Source organism: Ranitomeya imitator, chromosome 4, assembly GCF_032444005.1.
Source record: "Ranitomeya imitator isolate aRanImi1 chromosome 4, aRanImi1.pri, whole genome shotgun sequence".
In the NCBI taxonomy this organism is placed as follows: domain Eukaryota; kingdom Metazoa; phylum Chordata; class Amphibia; order Anura; family Dendrobatidae; genus Ranitomeya; species Ranitomeya imitator.
The window spans coordinates 317,863,783-317,880,942 of record NC_091285.1 but is presented as its reverse complement, the minus strand read 5'-3'; the positions used below and the strand labels follow the sequence as shown (position 1 = coordinate 317,880,942).

General features: G+C 40.9%; 1 protein-coding gene across 2 annotated transcripts in view; it reads right to left on the bottom strand.

Annotated features, from left to right (window-relative positions):
- Window positions 1-17,160, bottom strand: part of KCND2 (potassium voltage-gated channel subfamily D member 2) — a 757,023-nt gene that overhangs the window by 510,613 nt on the left and 229,250 nt on the right. The gene's annotated exons all lie outside the window — the stretch shown is intronic.

Genomic DNA, 17,160 nt, shown 5'->3' with positions numbered 1-17,160 from the left:
TCTCTTTGTGCTTTTCATTCACTCTGACACTCATCTGCTCTCGCCTTTTTACACATACTCCCTCTTTTCAACTTCCTTTCCATTTATTTTTTCACAATCAGTCACCTTTTGTTTGTCATCTCCTTTCCCCTTTGCTCTTTTTATTATAATCTTTTTTCCCCACACATTTTTTACACAATTAATACTTATATTGTTTTTTGTTGTTCTTTAATTTAACTATTTTCTTTTTTCATCAGTTCATGTTTTACTATACATTATTATTTTTCATCATATTTATACATATTTTTTTCCGTATAATATATTCTTATTACCCTATTGTTTGCATACACTGTATTTTTTACATTTCTGCAGGCACAATTTTTGTTCTTTTACTATTTTCATATACAGAATATATCATGTACTTTCAATTAACCCTTTCTTTTTTCTTTTCACTATTTTATACTTTATTATTCATTTGTTTATTCTGCCTTTATTTTTTTTGCTTCATAATATAATTATCTTTATTTTCAGTTCTTTCCTCTGTTATTTTTTTTATTCTGTCCCTTTAACTATTTCTCTGTGCCACTGGTACTGCACGCTTGTCTAGGTTGCGTTAACCTCTTGGTGATGTCACTCTATGAGCCATGGCATTCTAAGTTCTGCTAAATATGCAATAAAGGAAACTGTGATTCTACCATAGCTGCTGCAACAAGTAAACTAAGTGATACATAGCTGAACGTGAGAATAATGACCAAACAACTCAAAATGTACAAAAATGCATTTCTGACATTTAAACAAAAAAAATTAATGACCAATATAACCACCTGTCTTTCCAATAACAGTCATAAGCCTTCCATCCATGGCGTCATTCATTTTCTTAATCTGTTAACAATCAACTTTTTTGGGCAGCACTAACCACAGCTTCCAAGACAATGTTCAGAGAGGTGTACTGTTTTCCATCATGGTAAATCTTTAAGAAGTTTCCATAAGTTTTCAATAGGGTGTCAGTCAGGTAAGGAAAAAGCCATGTCCTTATTCTTTCCTCTCCAATGAAGTCCTTTACTGGCTAGGCAAGGAGTAGACAACTTAAATGCATGTGATGGAGCAATGTTCTGCATAAAAATCATGGTTTTCTTGAAAGATGTATACTTTTTTTCTGTACAACATCTTGAAGAGAATGTCTTCTAAAAACTGACAGTAGGTTTGGGAGTTGATTTTGAGTCCATTTTCAAAATGAAAAATTCAATTAGCTCATCTGCACTAATACCAACCCATAGTAGCCCACCTCCACCTTGCTGTCATCTGAGTTGAAGTGGAGGTCTGTGTTCATTACTGATCCAACCACCAGCATCTGGTCTATCAAAAGTCATTCTAATCTCATCAGTCCATAAAACCTTTGAAAAACCTGTCTTCATATAGTTCTTGGCCCAGTCTTGGTGTTTCAACTTATGTGCCTTAGTCAGTTTGGTCGGGTTTCAGCCTTCGTTACCTTGGCCGTATCTGAACACTGAACACCTCGTACTATTGGGAACTCCAGGCAGTTGTATCTCTGCAATATGACAGCACTCAAGGATAATGGGTTAATCATCGTTTCACATTTGATTCTTCTCAAATCTTTGAATGTTAATAACTTTCTTTTTTTCCTCAACACGTTTTTTTACAACTTTTTTAAGTATTTGCAGCAAAATTTTGATGTTTCTGTGATCACAGCCCCAACTTGTGATGTCTGCTACCACCCTATGTAAGTCTTTAAAAAATGTCTGACTTTTCCCAGTCAGTTAAATCTCTTTCTTGGCCTCTTTTGCTTGATGAGAACAAGCTGCCTAATAATTCTTCACACCTTGATAAAAAATGGTGATATCCTTAGGCCACACCCTCCCTCATTACACAAATACACATCACCTGATCTCCTTCATCCAATGAGCATTCATGTTTATACAGCTTGGAGGTGTAGAATCTACTTAAAAATGATATGGTCAAATGCTCACCCGCCTAATAATTCTGAACACAGTGTATGTCTACATAGTATCTATACAGTATATATAAACAGTGTTTCTACATCCCCTTGTGTATATGCTATACAAGTATGCAACTATAAATTCACAGAACATCCATAAATCCAGTGTATAGATACTTAATCCATTACATATAGTTGTTTTTCTTGTGCTCTGTTCTTTGCAATGTAGCCATGTACATTCTTTGGCCCTGTAACAAATTGTGTGCGAGGCTCCTAACTGCCATACACTGCATGACAACTGGATGATTTCCTGGAATATCGATATATTAACTAGTACTAAGGAATAACAAAGCATCATTAAAATATCAAACTGTCAAAGGAAGATCTCTACTTACAGAATATAATTATTTGAGCATTTCAGGGAAAAAAGCCTCATTAAATATGGGACAGGTCGGCTTTCTTTAGTTTTGGGAAGCATTACCCATACTCTAATGAATTCATCATTGTCTGCGGTTTCTTCTTCACTACAGGACATCAAGGCGTTAGGAAATAATAAGCCTCTTGTGAAAAGCAGTTTAATCTGTGCTTGACAAATAAATATTAGATGTTGTCTTTTAGGCAAACAATGAATATCTGCATTTATGTATTAGTTTCTGATGCCCTGCTTCACCTGCTTCATTTTCAGAAGGATCTTCTATGCAGTAGTGATAACTTCAGTATCTATTATGATTAGTGATGAGCAAGTATACTCATTACTCGAGATTTCCCGAGCATGCTCAGGTGGTCTCCGAGTATTTCAGCATGTTTGGAGATTTAGTTTATATCGACGCAGGTGCATGATTTGCAGCTGGTAGACAGCTTGAATACATCTGGGAATTGCGTGACAAACAGGCAATCCCCACATGTATTTAAGCTGTCTACCAGCTGCAAATCATGCAGCTGCGTTGATATAAACTAAATCTCCAAACACGCCGAAATACTTGGAGACCACCTAAGCATGCTCGGGAAATGTTGGGAAATAAGTATACTCGATCATCACTAATTATGATGCATTGTGCCACCTACAGCACTAGCAATAGAATATAGTTTATTAAAAAAGGATTTCCACTTTCGAAATGCAATTGGATACTTAGAAAACACTAAACACAGACAGTACTCACCTCCTTGTGTCCAGCGCAGATTCTCCACGAGACTCCTGTCTGTATTGGCTGTAACAGTGGTGTTTCAGCTACAGCCTACATGACTACTGCAGCTAATCACAGAGCTCAGTGGGCTATACTATCTACTTCGGTAGAGCCGAGAAGCTCAGTGATTGGCTGCAACAGAGATTTGCTCTCAAGATGTGACATCTCTACTGCAGTCAATACACAGAGACCAGAGTAGCAATGGAGAGTGGTTGCTGGACATCACGTTGTGTATATAGAAGTCACCTTGGGGAAATGAGTACTATCTGTGTTTGTGGTTTTACAAGTATGCAATCTTTTGGGCACACATTTTTGAAAGTGGAAAACCTTTTAATCCTTTTATAAAAACTCATTCAGTCTTAAAACCTTTTCATCTCTTATACATTCCTTTTTCCTCTTCCACTCATTCATCAACCCACTGTGGTGGCAATCCTAAAATGACAAAAAGGTGAGGTTGATCTTTCCTAGAATATAGGTACTGTATATAAGTGTGTATAAGGCGACCCGAGTATAAGCCGAGGCACCTAATTTTGCCTCGAAAAACTGGGAAAACCTATTGACTTGAGTATAAGCCGGGTATGCATAGTCGCATCATCCCTATTCTGGTATGCATGGTTCCTCATCCCCATCCTTGTCTGCATGGCTACTTGTCTCCATCCTTGTATGCATGGCTCCTTATCCCCATCCTTGTGTGCATGGCTCCTTATCCCCATCCTTGTGTGCATGGCTCCTTATCCCCATCCTTGTATGCATGGCTCCTTATTCCCATCCTTGTCTGCATGGCTCCTTATTCCCATCCTTGTCTGCATGGCTCCTTATTCCCATCCTTGTATGCATGGCTCATTATTCCCATCCTTGTCTGCATGGCTCCTTATTCCCATCCTTGTATGCATGGCTCCTTATTCCCATCCTTGTATGCATGACTCCTTATCCCCATCCTTGTATGCATGGCTCATTATTCCCATCCTTGTATGCATGGCTCATTATTCCCATCCTTGTATTCATGGCTCCTTATCCCCATCATTGTATGCATGACTTCTTATTCCCATCCTTGTATGCATGGACCCTTATTCTCATCCTGGTATGTATGGCTCCTCATCCCCATCCTCGTCTACATGGCTACTCATCCCCATCCTCATCTACATGGCTACTTATCCTCATTCTTGTATGCATGGCTCCTTATTTCTATCCTTGTCTGCATGGCATGGATACTTATTCTCATTCTGGTATGCATGGCTCCTTATTCCCATCCTTGTCTGCATGGCTCCTTATCCCCATCCTTGTCTGCATGGCTCATTATTCCCATCCTTGTATTCATGGCTCCTTATTCCCATCCTTGTCTGCATGGCTCCTTATCCCCATCCTTGTATGCATGGCTCATTATTCCCATCCTTGTATTCATGGCTCCTTATTCCCATCATTGTATGCATGGCTTCTTATTCCCATCCTTGTATGCATGGCCCCTTATTCCCATCCTGGTATGTATGGCTCCTCATCCCCATCCTCGTCTACATGGCTACTCATCCCCATCCTCATCTGCATGGCTACTTATCCTCATTCTTGTATGCATGGCTCCTTATTTCCATCCTTGTCTGCATGGCATGGATACTTATCCTCATTCTTGTATGCATGGCTCCTTATTTCCATCCTTGTCTGCATGGCATAGATACTTATTCTCATTCTCTTATGCATGGCTCCTTATTCCCATCTTTGTCTGCATGGCTCCTTATCCCCATCCTTGTATGCATGGCTCATTATTCCCATCCTTGTATGCATGGCTCCTTATTCCCATCATTGTCTGCATGGCTCCTTATCCCCATCCTTGTATGCATGGCTCATTATCCCCATCCTTGTATTCATGGCTCCTTATTCCCATCATTGTCTGCATGGCTCCTTATCCCCATCCTTGTATGCATGGCCCCTTATTCCCATCCTGGTATGTATGGCTCCTCATCCCCATCCTCGGCTACATGGCTACTCATCCCCATTCTTGTATGCATGGTTCCTTATTCCCATCCTTGTCTGCATGGCATGGATACTTATTCTCATTCTGGTATGCATGGCTCATTATTCCCATCCTTGTGTGCATGGCTCCTTATCCCCATCCTTGTATGCATGGCTCATTATTCCCATCCTTGTATTCATGGCTCCTTATTCCCATCTTTGTCTGCATGGCTCCTTATCCCCATCCTTGTATGCATGGCTCATTATTCCCATCCTTGTATTCATGGCTCCTTATTCCCATCATTGTATGCATGGCTCCTTATCCCCATCCTTGTATGCATGGCTCATTATTCCCATCCTTGTATTCATGGCTCCTTATTCCCATCATTGTATGCATGGCTTCTTATTCCCATCCTTATATGCATGGCCCCTTATTCCCATCCTGGTATGTATGGCTCCTCATCTCCATCCTCGTCTACATGGCTACTCATCCCCATTCTTGTATGCATGGCTCCTTATTCCCATCCTTGTCTGCATGGCATGGATACTTATTCTCATTCTTGTATGCATGGCTCATTATTCCCATCCTTGTATTCATGGCCCCTTATTCCCATCCTTGTATGCATGGCTCCTTATTCCCATCTTTGTCTCCATGGCTCCTTATCCCCATCCTTGTATGCATAACTCATTATTCCCATCCTTGTATTCATGGCTCCATATTCCCATCATTGTATGCATGGCATCTTATTCCCATCCTTGTATGCATGGCCCCTTATTCCCATCCTGGTATGTATGGCTCCTCATCCCCATCCTCATCTACATGGCTACTCATCCCCATCCTCGTCTGCATGGCTACTCATCCCCATTCTTGTATGCATGGCTCCTTATTCCCATCTTTGTCTGCATGGCATGGATACTTATTCTCATTCTTGTATGCATGGCTCCTTATTCCCATCCTTGTTCGCATGGCTCCTTATTGCCATCCTTGTCTGCATGGTTCCTCATCCACATTCTTGTATGGCCCCCATGAGAAAAGCATAAAAAAACCCATCCTACTTACTTTCCCTGCACTCCCTCGCAGCATCTTGTTCTGGTGCAAGCAGTTCCTGCGGCTGGATGATCACGTGCCTCCACTCATAAAGGTAATGAATATTCACCTCTCTCCACAACTATGGGAGTGGAGAGAGGTGAATATTCATTACCTTAATGAGCACGCACCTGTAAGAGCCCAGGAGCTGCTGGAAGCCGGTGGCTGCAGCTGTAACTGTGCACGCTGTAAGAGAAATGAATATTCATTGCCAGTGCAGTGAATATTCATTTCTCTTTAGCAGCAGACATAGGCTTTAGCCTCAGCCGCCGGCTTCTGCCTCCTGTGGCCTGCTGCTCCGCTGCTCCCCCTCACCCGCCATAAACTGGGACAATGTCTTGTGTACAAGCTGAGGGGGCATTTTCAGCACAAGAAGTGCTGAAAAACTCAGCTTATACATGAGTATATATGGTACTTCTTATGGCAGTCTATACTTTAACGCTGGAGAGAAGAGAGGATATGGCTCACTGCACAGGATTGCTTGGTTTATTGTGACACTATTTCATTGTCTTCCATTCACCAAATTCACAGCACTGGTAAAGACTTACAGGGAGTCGCACGGGAAATTAGTTGTGTTACTGCAGCAGTGTATGTTTTACTCTGAGACAAAGTAGCATTTCAGAGAAAGCATACTTTGAAAAGCCTACTGAAGATGATGCACTTTAGATGACTGGTCGAAGGTAGATCCTCGGCAGCTTCTCCCTGGCACTTGATATAGAAGGGTTAATAGTTTGCCTTTAAGTGCCTTTTGCCTTTAATTGCTAGAATTACTAGTATCTGTTGATGCAGTAGTCTTCAAGGAGACTACATTTCTTATCATGTATGTTCTCAATAGTCACAACATGCTCCGGGTACGTGAGAGAATAAAGGTCAGTATGACCCTGGTTGATGGTGGGGGCTACATGAATTGCATTGAGAGTAACATTTGTTGTAAATGGTATAAAATATTGCTTCTTGCTCTATTACTTCAGATAAAAGTGAATTTCACACAGAACAACGTGTGCGATTCTTTTGTCTCCAAGCGCTTGTAAAATGACGGGCGTAATTCCACAATTTGGCCCTCACTGGTGATCTGTCAGCTGACATTGGGTCAGAACGAAAACAGCTACGACACACTAGACTGACCGGTATCTTCCTATGTGTGTATAAGGAGAAACCTATCATGTTAGGGAAGCAGGGCTGGAAGAAGCTGCTGGGGGACCTGCCTTGAACTAGCCATCTAAGACACATCATCTCAAGATGGCTTTTCAAAGCATGTTTTTTTCTGAAATGCTACCAGGTTTCAGAAAAAACATACATGGTTCTCACTAGTGACTATTGCATTTCTTTTAATGGAAGTCTTCAATCAGAGATTGGACAGACATCTGTCTGAGATGGTTTAGTGAACTCTGCATTGAGCAGGGGGTTGGACACAATAACCCTTGATGTCCCTTCCAACTCTAACATTCTATGATTCCATGATGGCTGTAATAATGTAACCAGAGTCTGATTCATAATGCCCGTGGTTTGGGCAAATGAAGAATAGATAGGGCCAGGTGCACTACTATAGCACTACCTAGTGTAGGGAGGTGCAATACCCAGTAGTAAAAGTAATGAAAGGAGAAGAAAGCACTACTGTAAGGTATGCGCACTACACCAAGAAGTTAGATGACAAAAAGTGATCTTTATTGACACACACTACAATAGTGACTTTAAAACATAAGTAAAAACAGATTGGTACAACCACTCAAGCCCCTTCATGGGTGATTCATGTGAAATCTGGACACGGTGCATGTATATATACATAACAAATCATGTGGAAAACAAGCTCATGGTCCAAATGAATGATAACTAGAGCTTCCTGAGATCTATCCAACATTGGAAAGCACAACCTATAAGCATTTGAACTTATAATATATCCCTGTAAAAATGCGCATGTTCCAAGGACCCGGACGAAGGACTAGAACACTAATGCTGTAAGCTCTGGCGTTAGTGAGAACCCCTATAAAATGAATGTCATAATTGACAAAAGCCCAGACAATATTGGGCTGTGCTAAGTTGCAGTGCAAAGATGCACTGAAAAGTAACCAATGGCCCCATGGCCAATATAACTGAGGCAAATGCAACCAGAATAACACTTATGACAATGCAGGGGGCAAAAAGCCACAGGGAAAGGAGTCCTGGCAGGTGGGGACAAGAGTGGAGGACCCAGACGTGGCCCTGTAACTTTTGCATTTCTATCAATGGAAGTCTTCAAACAGAGGCTGGACAGACAGCTCTCTGAGATAGTTTAGTGAACTCTGCATTGAGCAGGGGGTTGGACACAATGACTTTTGAGGTTCCTTCCAACTCTAACATTCTATGATTCTATGACGGTTGTAATAATGTAACCAGTGGCTGATTCATAATGACTGTGGTTTGGGCAACAATACTTTTCTGTTAAGTGCCCTTTAAGGGAGTAGATGCTATGGACCTTAAAGGAGTTGTTAAGGAAAGAGAATATACTACATACTTATATTATAAATGTAATGGCATCCAATGTCTATTGTGTTAATGAAACACTAACGATCAGTAACCACTTCCTCTTTAATTGTTAATTAGCTGTCTATAGCAGTTGAAGACACTAACAGAGCAATTTAATACTTTTATCATACACTTCAGACCTCCCATTTTCAAAAACTCTGGGGGTCTCGTAAACCAGACCAGTTTTGCATTTGTGTTAATAGGATAACCCATTTAAGTACGCTTCCAAATTTGGAACACATATACTGTATTTTGGGGGGTGAGGGGAGGAATAGGAAAATGTATTTTAATTCTCTACATAATAAAGCATCTTGCAAGGACAAAAAATGTTTTGTTTTTAATTTTGGATTTTTTTGTGAACATTTTCTTTTTGACTCTTTTTAGCCCCATTATGTGTAAAACGTCTGCACTGCAATGTATTACTGCTCTCAGTGCATAATTGACTAATATCCTAATAGGACCTGCCACAAAGTTGTTAGGGTGCCAACAGGGGGACAGAGGAGGCAGAGGAGGCCTTTTCCTGTCTCACTGCTTAGAGCTGGCCATTGTTATTGCTGTTATTTCCAATGATGGTTACTGCAGAAGACCACAAGCCGTAATGTGCAGCTGACATACTGTGGATGGTAACCACATGGCTATCCTTGCTGCACCACACATTTATCTACATAACAAGTGGCACCAAAGATTCAGGGGAATCTTAATTTAAAATGCAAGTCACTTAGCTTTTGAAGCCCTTATTAGTATGGAAAAAATGGCTTTTTGAAGTAGGGTTTGTGGGACACCGCTGGAGAAATAGTGAAGACATAGGGGTATAGATTAAAAAAAAGGAACTATACAATGGACATAAAGTCTACACACAAGTCTTCACCAGGCCAGGTTTTTGTAATGTAAAAAAATCACACTGTATTCCCAAGTTTTGAGACGCTACCAAAACTTAAATATGGTAGTTTTTAGATGCATAAATGAAATTATAAAACACCTTTAAAACCTTATATACAATGGATAAAAGTTTTTTATTTTATTTTAAAATCATACCAGTTACTTCTGCATCTATAAAAAAAAACACTGTAAATGGGGCTAGGTTAAAAGGGACAGTTTTTACTCTTATTTTATTCTCACATCATACCTGTATATGCTGTTGTTTTTTTTTAAATCCGCCATATGGTTACAGAGATATTTTGTATTTAGTGCTTATTTTTATGGTCTTTATCAAGGGGGCATTACACGCAGGACTCCTTAGAGGTGTGGGTTTAGGCTGCTCTGTAAAATTATCCTGTAAGCAACGCCCACTTAGTAAAGACTGCAAAAAGTAGCACTAAATAGAAATGTCTATAACTCTGGAACCATATGGCAGAATTAAAATAAAGGAAAAAAAAGAATATTTGGGAGCAGCAGTAAGAAAATAAGACAAAGACTGGCCAATTTTTACCTAGTCATCTCTTTAAATATAGAGGAACGCTATTTTTGGTGGTCATGAAGCAAGAACACTGGATAAGGCTCCTTTCACACTAGCGTCGGAATCTCCCCGTCGCAATGCGTCGGGGAGAGATTCCGACGCTAGTGTTTGCTGCATTGCACAATGGGTGCAGCGGATGCATTTTTCCGGCGCATCCGCTGCCCCATTATAAGGTGCGGGGAGGTGGGGGCGGAGTTCCGGCCGCGCATGCGCGGTCGGAAAAAGCGGTCCGTCAGGAGAAAAAAACGTTACATGTAGCGTTTTTTTCTCCCGACGGTCCGCAAAAGCACGACGCATCCGTCGCTCGACGGATGCGACGTGTGGCAATCCGTCCCAAATGTGTCGTCAATACAAGTCTATGGGGAAAAAACGCATCCTGCAAGCACTTTTGCAGGATGCGTTTTTTCTGCAAAACGACGCATTGTGACGGATTGCAGAAAACGCTAGTGTGAAAGTAGCCTAAAATGACATAATAGATACATGTTTACATAATTAGGATTATGGAATCACACTAGTGCTGTACTGTATATAGGAAACATGCTGGATAAAAGATCCATATACACAAACCATTCAGCATCATTAAATGATCTCCAATCGATAAATATTTGTTTTTTGACGGTGGTTTAAAAGACTGTTTAGACTGCGAAACCACAGATATAAAGCCATTGTTCTTGGAAGTGCGAGTCCTGTTTACACAGGATGCTGTGCCACGAGCATCTTGCCCATTTATCGGGTGATCATTAGTAGAAATGAGCGAATCAATTAGCGAAGAATTGAGTTTCAGACGAAGTTCTTAAAATTCCTGGTTTCGTGTGAATTCAAATATATTGACATTCGTTTTGCAAAAAAAAACTAGCCCTATACCATTTTCCCAATCAGACAGAAAGGATAATGCCATTTTTCATTGCCATAAAGCCCGGCAGCTATGACATTATTGTCCCCTGTACAGTGTTGGTCAGTACCTCAGCCATCATAGATCAGTGGTTCCCTTTGGAGCACAGATTATATGACAGAGTCATTTTCCATCTCCAGAGTCACTAAGCAAGTCTTTCTCTTCAATAGAGAGTAAGCTCATATTAAGAGCATGGTGCTTTTTCTCTTCTGTAGAGAGTAAGCTCATATTAAGAGCATGGTGCTTTTTCTCTTCTGTAGAGAGTAAGCTCATATTAAGAGCATGGTGCTTTTTCTCTTCTGTAGAGTGTAAGCTCTTTTGAACAGTGGGATTCTCTCCCCTATAGAGGGTGCAAGCTCTTATGGTGAGCGTTGTACTCTTCCTCCAATAAAATGTACATTCCTATAGATAGTGGGCTCATTTCTCTCTCACACACATAAAGTGCAAGTCCTATGGTCATCGAGATTCTCTATCTCTCCTCTCGTCCATGTGTATCCTAGAAGCTTTCCAGTATTGATATCTGTACAAGTGTATTTCGTCGCAAATCAAAATTTTTAGTCAAATTCTGCGAATGCAAATTTCAAAACGGTCCACTCTCCTCTAATCATCAGCCTATTTACGCTTCAAGATTGCCATGAAACAATCACTTCAGAGAAGGCTCGTTCACGATAATCTTTTAGAATAAACACACCTTTAGTATTATATAGGATCTGGGGAAGAAAGAAGGGATGGGTGGGCTCATGTCTTTGTATTCAACATTTAGAAATCAGCAGCTTCAGGAAATAAAGGCGATTTAAAGAATGAAATAATCAGAAAAGTAGAAAAACATGTTATTCCCTATAAAGCTTTAATGTCCATACTTTCATTTTACCTGGCCGTAGGGATTATTTTATTCTACACTGTGGCCTAAACTGAGGGAAAACCCAAATGGATAAATGATCCAGATGTCACATTAAAATCCACCCGTAATTGGACCATTAGGTGCAGTCTCTTTATAACAATCTTTTTTACAGAACAATTAAATATTTCATGTGCATGAAATGATACTCATGGTAACACAACACCGACTTTATTTCTCTATTACAAATTAAGAAAAAAAAAATTCAACAAAAGTCCACTAAATGATTGCGCACAATTGTAAAGATAAATTGGGATTTGTTATAGTTCAATACAATGTGTTCATGAATAAAAAATATGGTAAAGATATGATTGGGCCATGGGATAACGCTTGGCTTAAACCTTAATATGCCCTAAATAGTTTTTGCTGAAATCTCTGCAAATTTGCTTTTACTAATACCAAGTAAATAGGAACCTTCTGGCCTCTAAGTTGTATTTTGGGCTTGAAATTCACTTAGTTTACTCCAACAAAAGAAAGAAAATCACATTCTAAAAGAAACGGCAACAGATGCATCGCAGCCCGAATACATATCAAATCTTCACATCGAGAAAGTCATAAGACTAGCAATTACGGTAATTCCCATCCTAAATAGATTTCATTGCAGATTAGCAAAATGCTACTGGAGAAATTTCCATCTCTCCGTCTGTAGTTGGTAAACTATCAACCCAAATATGAAATAATACGGAAGATTTCAAAGTGTGCTAACTTCATTTATTCTGAAAATGTGGCTTCAAGTTTTTTATCAGAAGTGACAAGTTTTAATAGATGAACACATTGCAGCTTATTCAAAAACCAATATGGTTTACAGCAGAGTTTTAGGAAGTTACATATAAATTCAATATAAAGTTCTTAAGTAGTTTATTCTGTTCCAACCGTAGATTTAATAATCGTGGCTGAAAGGCAGTGATTTTTCTTTAGTATTTGACATTCTGTTTTTTTTTATTTTTTAAAACTACGAGTTATTAATATTCAGGATATGATGGTGGGAGTTTGCAAAATGGAGATTTGTTCATGTAAGTCTGTGTAATGTATATATATATATATATATATATATCCAAAAGACACAAAGGTAGTCTTAAAGGAGCACTCCCATAAAAAATGTAATGTCACGGTATATTTGCATTAGTATTACATCATAGAAGGTAAATAGTACAGATGATAATTTGTTTGCTGGTGACCTTTTTTCCTGAATTATTGATTGTGTTGGTTCCTCATTGTGTCCATGTGACCAGCAATAACTGAATCACATTGCATCTTAAGTGTGCACTGAGTTCCAGCCATGGCTGTTAAAGGGAACCTGTCATCTGAATTTGGCGGGACCGATTTTCGGTCATATGGGCGGAGTTTTCAGGTGTTTGATTCACCCTTTCCTTACCCGCTGGCTGCATGCTGGCCGCAATATTGGATTGAAGTTCATTCTCTGTCCTCCGTAGTACACGCCTGCGCACGGCAAGATTGCCTTGCACTGGCGTGTACTACGGAGGACATAGAATGAACTTCAATCCAATATTGCGGCCAGCATGCAGCCAGTGGGTAAGGAAAAGGTGAATCAAACACCCGAAAACTCCACACATATGACCAAAAACCGGTCCCGCCAAATTCAGGTGACAGGTTCCCTTTAATCTCTGACAGCAGCATTTAATTGGAAAGCGTGCTATTGTTTATGCTTACCAAGTCCCATTGACGCCCTATGACAAGATCGTGGGGTGCCAATGGGTTACTAACGCAGCCAAGGGCCTGCTGAAGGCCCTCATTGCTGCTATCAAGACAAAGATTTACATTATATACTGCAATATCTCTCCCTTTTCCCCCTATGGAAAATAAAAAAAAAACATATTTGGTGTGGCTGCATTCATAAAAATCTAAAAAAAAAAAAAATATAATATAAAATGAAACCAGATAGAAAACGTGATAATGAGAAAAATAATAAAAATAACAGGAACGTGGATTTTTTTCACTGCTCCTCCCTAAAAAATGCAAGAAAAATAGATTAAAATGTTTTATATATCTAAAAATGGTATCAATAAAACTATCAACTTGTCATGCAAAAAACAAGCCCTCATCCCTCTGAATCGATTGAAAAAATGTTAAGGGTCTTGGAAAATGGTTATACAAACCCAAAAACTGAGATTTTTTTCTTTACAAAATTCTGAAATGACAATTATAAGAAAATAATTGATTTCTTCACTTAAATTAAAAAAAGCTATAAAAGTTCAAAATAACTTTTAGCACAAAATGTACATTTGCATACACAAAAAACCATGGCAGAAATGCACTTTGTTTCCCAATTTCATCACACTTGGAATTTTATTCCCGTTTTTCACTACATTGAATGGTAAAATTAATAGCGTCATTCAAAATTACAACTTGTTGAATAAAAAACAAGCCGTCATGCAGCTAGGGGGACCGAAAAATAAAAAAAGGTATGGCTCTAGAGGAGGGGAGGAAAAAAGTACAAAAATAAAAACTGACTGCAGTGGGAAAAGCACCATTCTAGAGGGTTTTTTCAATGCTCGAGTGGTGCAAAGGTTCCTAACCATAGTCTAAGGCTACCTTCACACACACATCAGGCTTTTGCCGTCAGGCTCAATGTGGCGAATTTTAAAAAAACTGAATCCGGCAAAATATGCTGCCGGATCCATTTTTTTCTCATAGACTTGTATTAGTGCCGGATTGCGACGGATGGCCTCACGTTTTGTCCATTTTTCACCGGATCCGGCGAAAATTGGTTTTCCGGTGTCTGGAAAAAATGTTAAAAAAGTACACAGTAACGTTTTTTGTCTGCGGTAAAAAACCGGACAGTGCCGGATCCCGCGCCTTCCAGCTTTCGCTAGAATGGAAGGCTATGGGTGCCAGATCCATCAAATGATGGAATCCGGCGACAGATTCATTTTTTTTTAACTGAGCATGCTCCAATTTTTTGGGATACAATTAGCTGCATAAGCTAGTCGGGTCCGTTGCATCAGTTTTTCACAATCTGCGATGGATCCATTTTTTTCAGAATTCGCCGGATTTAGCTTGACGGCAAAAAACTGATGTGTGAAAAGAGCCTTATATTTACCCGCTACCATTTTCACCTTCCTTCTGCGCCACTTCGCTCTCAATGTAAGTCTATGAAAGCAAAAACGAGACTCTCATAGACTTCCATTGGTGAGCTGGAGGTCACTTTTCAATGCAACACTGAAGGGATCCGGCAAGTCACAACCTGTTGGGGACTGACAGAAGCAGTGGCGATAGAAGGTGAAGACAGCGGCGGTTAAGTATGAGAGTAGAGGCAGGGATCTTAGAATAGAAGCACCACTCCAGCACTGTAAAAAAACAAAAAACATGCAGGAGTGATGCTTTAAAGGGAATCGGTCACTAGGTTTTTGCCAAGTATTCTGAGAGAATCATAATGTAGAAACAGATACCCTGATTCCAGTAATGTGTCACTTACTGGACTGCTTGCTGTTGAAGTGCTAAAATCATGATTTTATCAGCAGGTTATTAGTAGATGACTAGTAAACCTGCTGTCATGTAGTCCTTCACATTCGTGAGTTGAGTATAATGCTGTCCCCACCATAGATAGCCAGCTTTCTGCCTATGCACAGTGTACACAGAAAGCTGCCAATCAGTGGTGTAGGCAGAGTTATACAGAGCTCAGCATTCAGACAACTGGTAGATCTGCAGCAGATAAAAGTGATAATTAGTGATGAGCGAATATACTTGTTACTCGAGATTATTCGAGCATGCTCGGGGGTCCTCCGAGTATTTTTTAGTGCTCGGAGATTTAAGGTACCGTCACACAGTGCAATTTAGATCGCTACGACGGCACGATTTGTGACGTTGCATCGTCGCTTAATTATCGTTTCAAACATCGTAGACTGCGGTCACACTACACGATGCACGACGCTGAAGCGATAAATTCATGACGTATTTGCGATGTAGAAGTCGTATGGGACAGTCGTACGGTCGTGTCACACACGACGATTCAGAGCAAATTTTGCATAATCTGTGCGTGACGTTGTTCACAAGGGGCGTGTTGTGCCACTAGTTAGTGTGGTGATAGGCCAAAGGTTCTGTGCACACAATTGGTTGGAAAATTTGTCACCTGAGCGCTATTGTTCCCAATGCCACTTCACTGCTTTCAAAATTTCCTTTCTTCACTTCGTACTTGGACACTTGGTGGACCTGGACATCGGAATTTTGTACCTCGCTGAATATACCACGCTTTGCACCGCTGCTTCGAGGTATGTAAACCGCTTGGGCGTGGTGGATGGAACGCTGTATGGACGGCATGAGTGCTTCGTTCCACCACTGAAGCGAAGTGGATGGTACACTGTTGTGACTGGAGGGCTACAATGTGGCAGATGGTACGCTGTTGTGCTTGGTTGTGACTGGTGGGCTACAGCGTGGTAGATGGAACTCAGTTTGTTCGGCATGACCGCTTCGTTCCACCGCTGAAGCGATGCGGATGGTACGCTGGTGTGACTGCTTATGACCGGTTGTGTGTGATGAGCTAGAGCGTGGCAGATGGCACAATGTATGGTCACCATGAGCGCTTTGTGTGGCTGCTGTAAGGAAGCGGGCGGTACACTGTTTTGGGTTATGGTGGACTATAGGCGCGGCAGATGGAAGAAGCGATGCGGATGGTACGCTGTTGTGACTGGTCGTGACTGGTGGGCTACAGCGTGGTAGATGGAACTCAGTTTGTTCGGCATGACCGCTTCGTTCCACCGCTGAAGCGATGCGGATGGTACGCTGTTGTGACTGCTTATGACCGGTTGTGTCTGTTGCGCTACAGCGTGGCAGATGGTACAATGTATGGTCACCATGAGCGCTTTGTGTGGCTGCTGTAGGGAAGCGGGCGGTACACTGTTTTGGGTTATGGTGGACTATAGGCGCGGCAGATTGAAGAAGCGATGCGGATGGTACGCTGTTGTGACTGGTCGTGACTGGTGGGCTACAGCGTGGTAGATGGAACTCAGTTTGTTCGGCATGACCGCTTCGTTCCACCGCTGAAGCGATGCGGATGGTACGCTGTTGTGACTGCTTATGACCGGTTGTGTCTGTTGCGCTACAGCGTGGCAGATGGTACAATGTATGGTCACCATGAGCGCTTTGTGTGGCTGCTGTAGGGAAGCGGGCGGTACACTGTTTTGGGTTATGGTGGACTATAGGCGCGGCAGATGGAAGAAGCGATGCGGATGGTACGCTGTTGTGACTGGTCGTGACTGGTGGGCTACAGCGTGGTAGATGGAACTCAGTTTGTTCGGCATGAC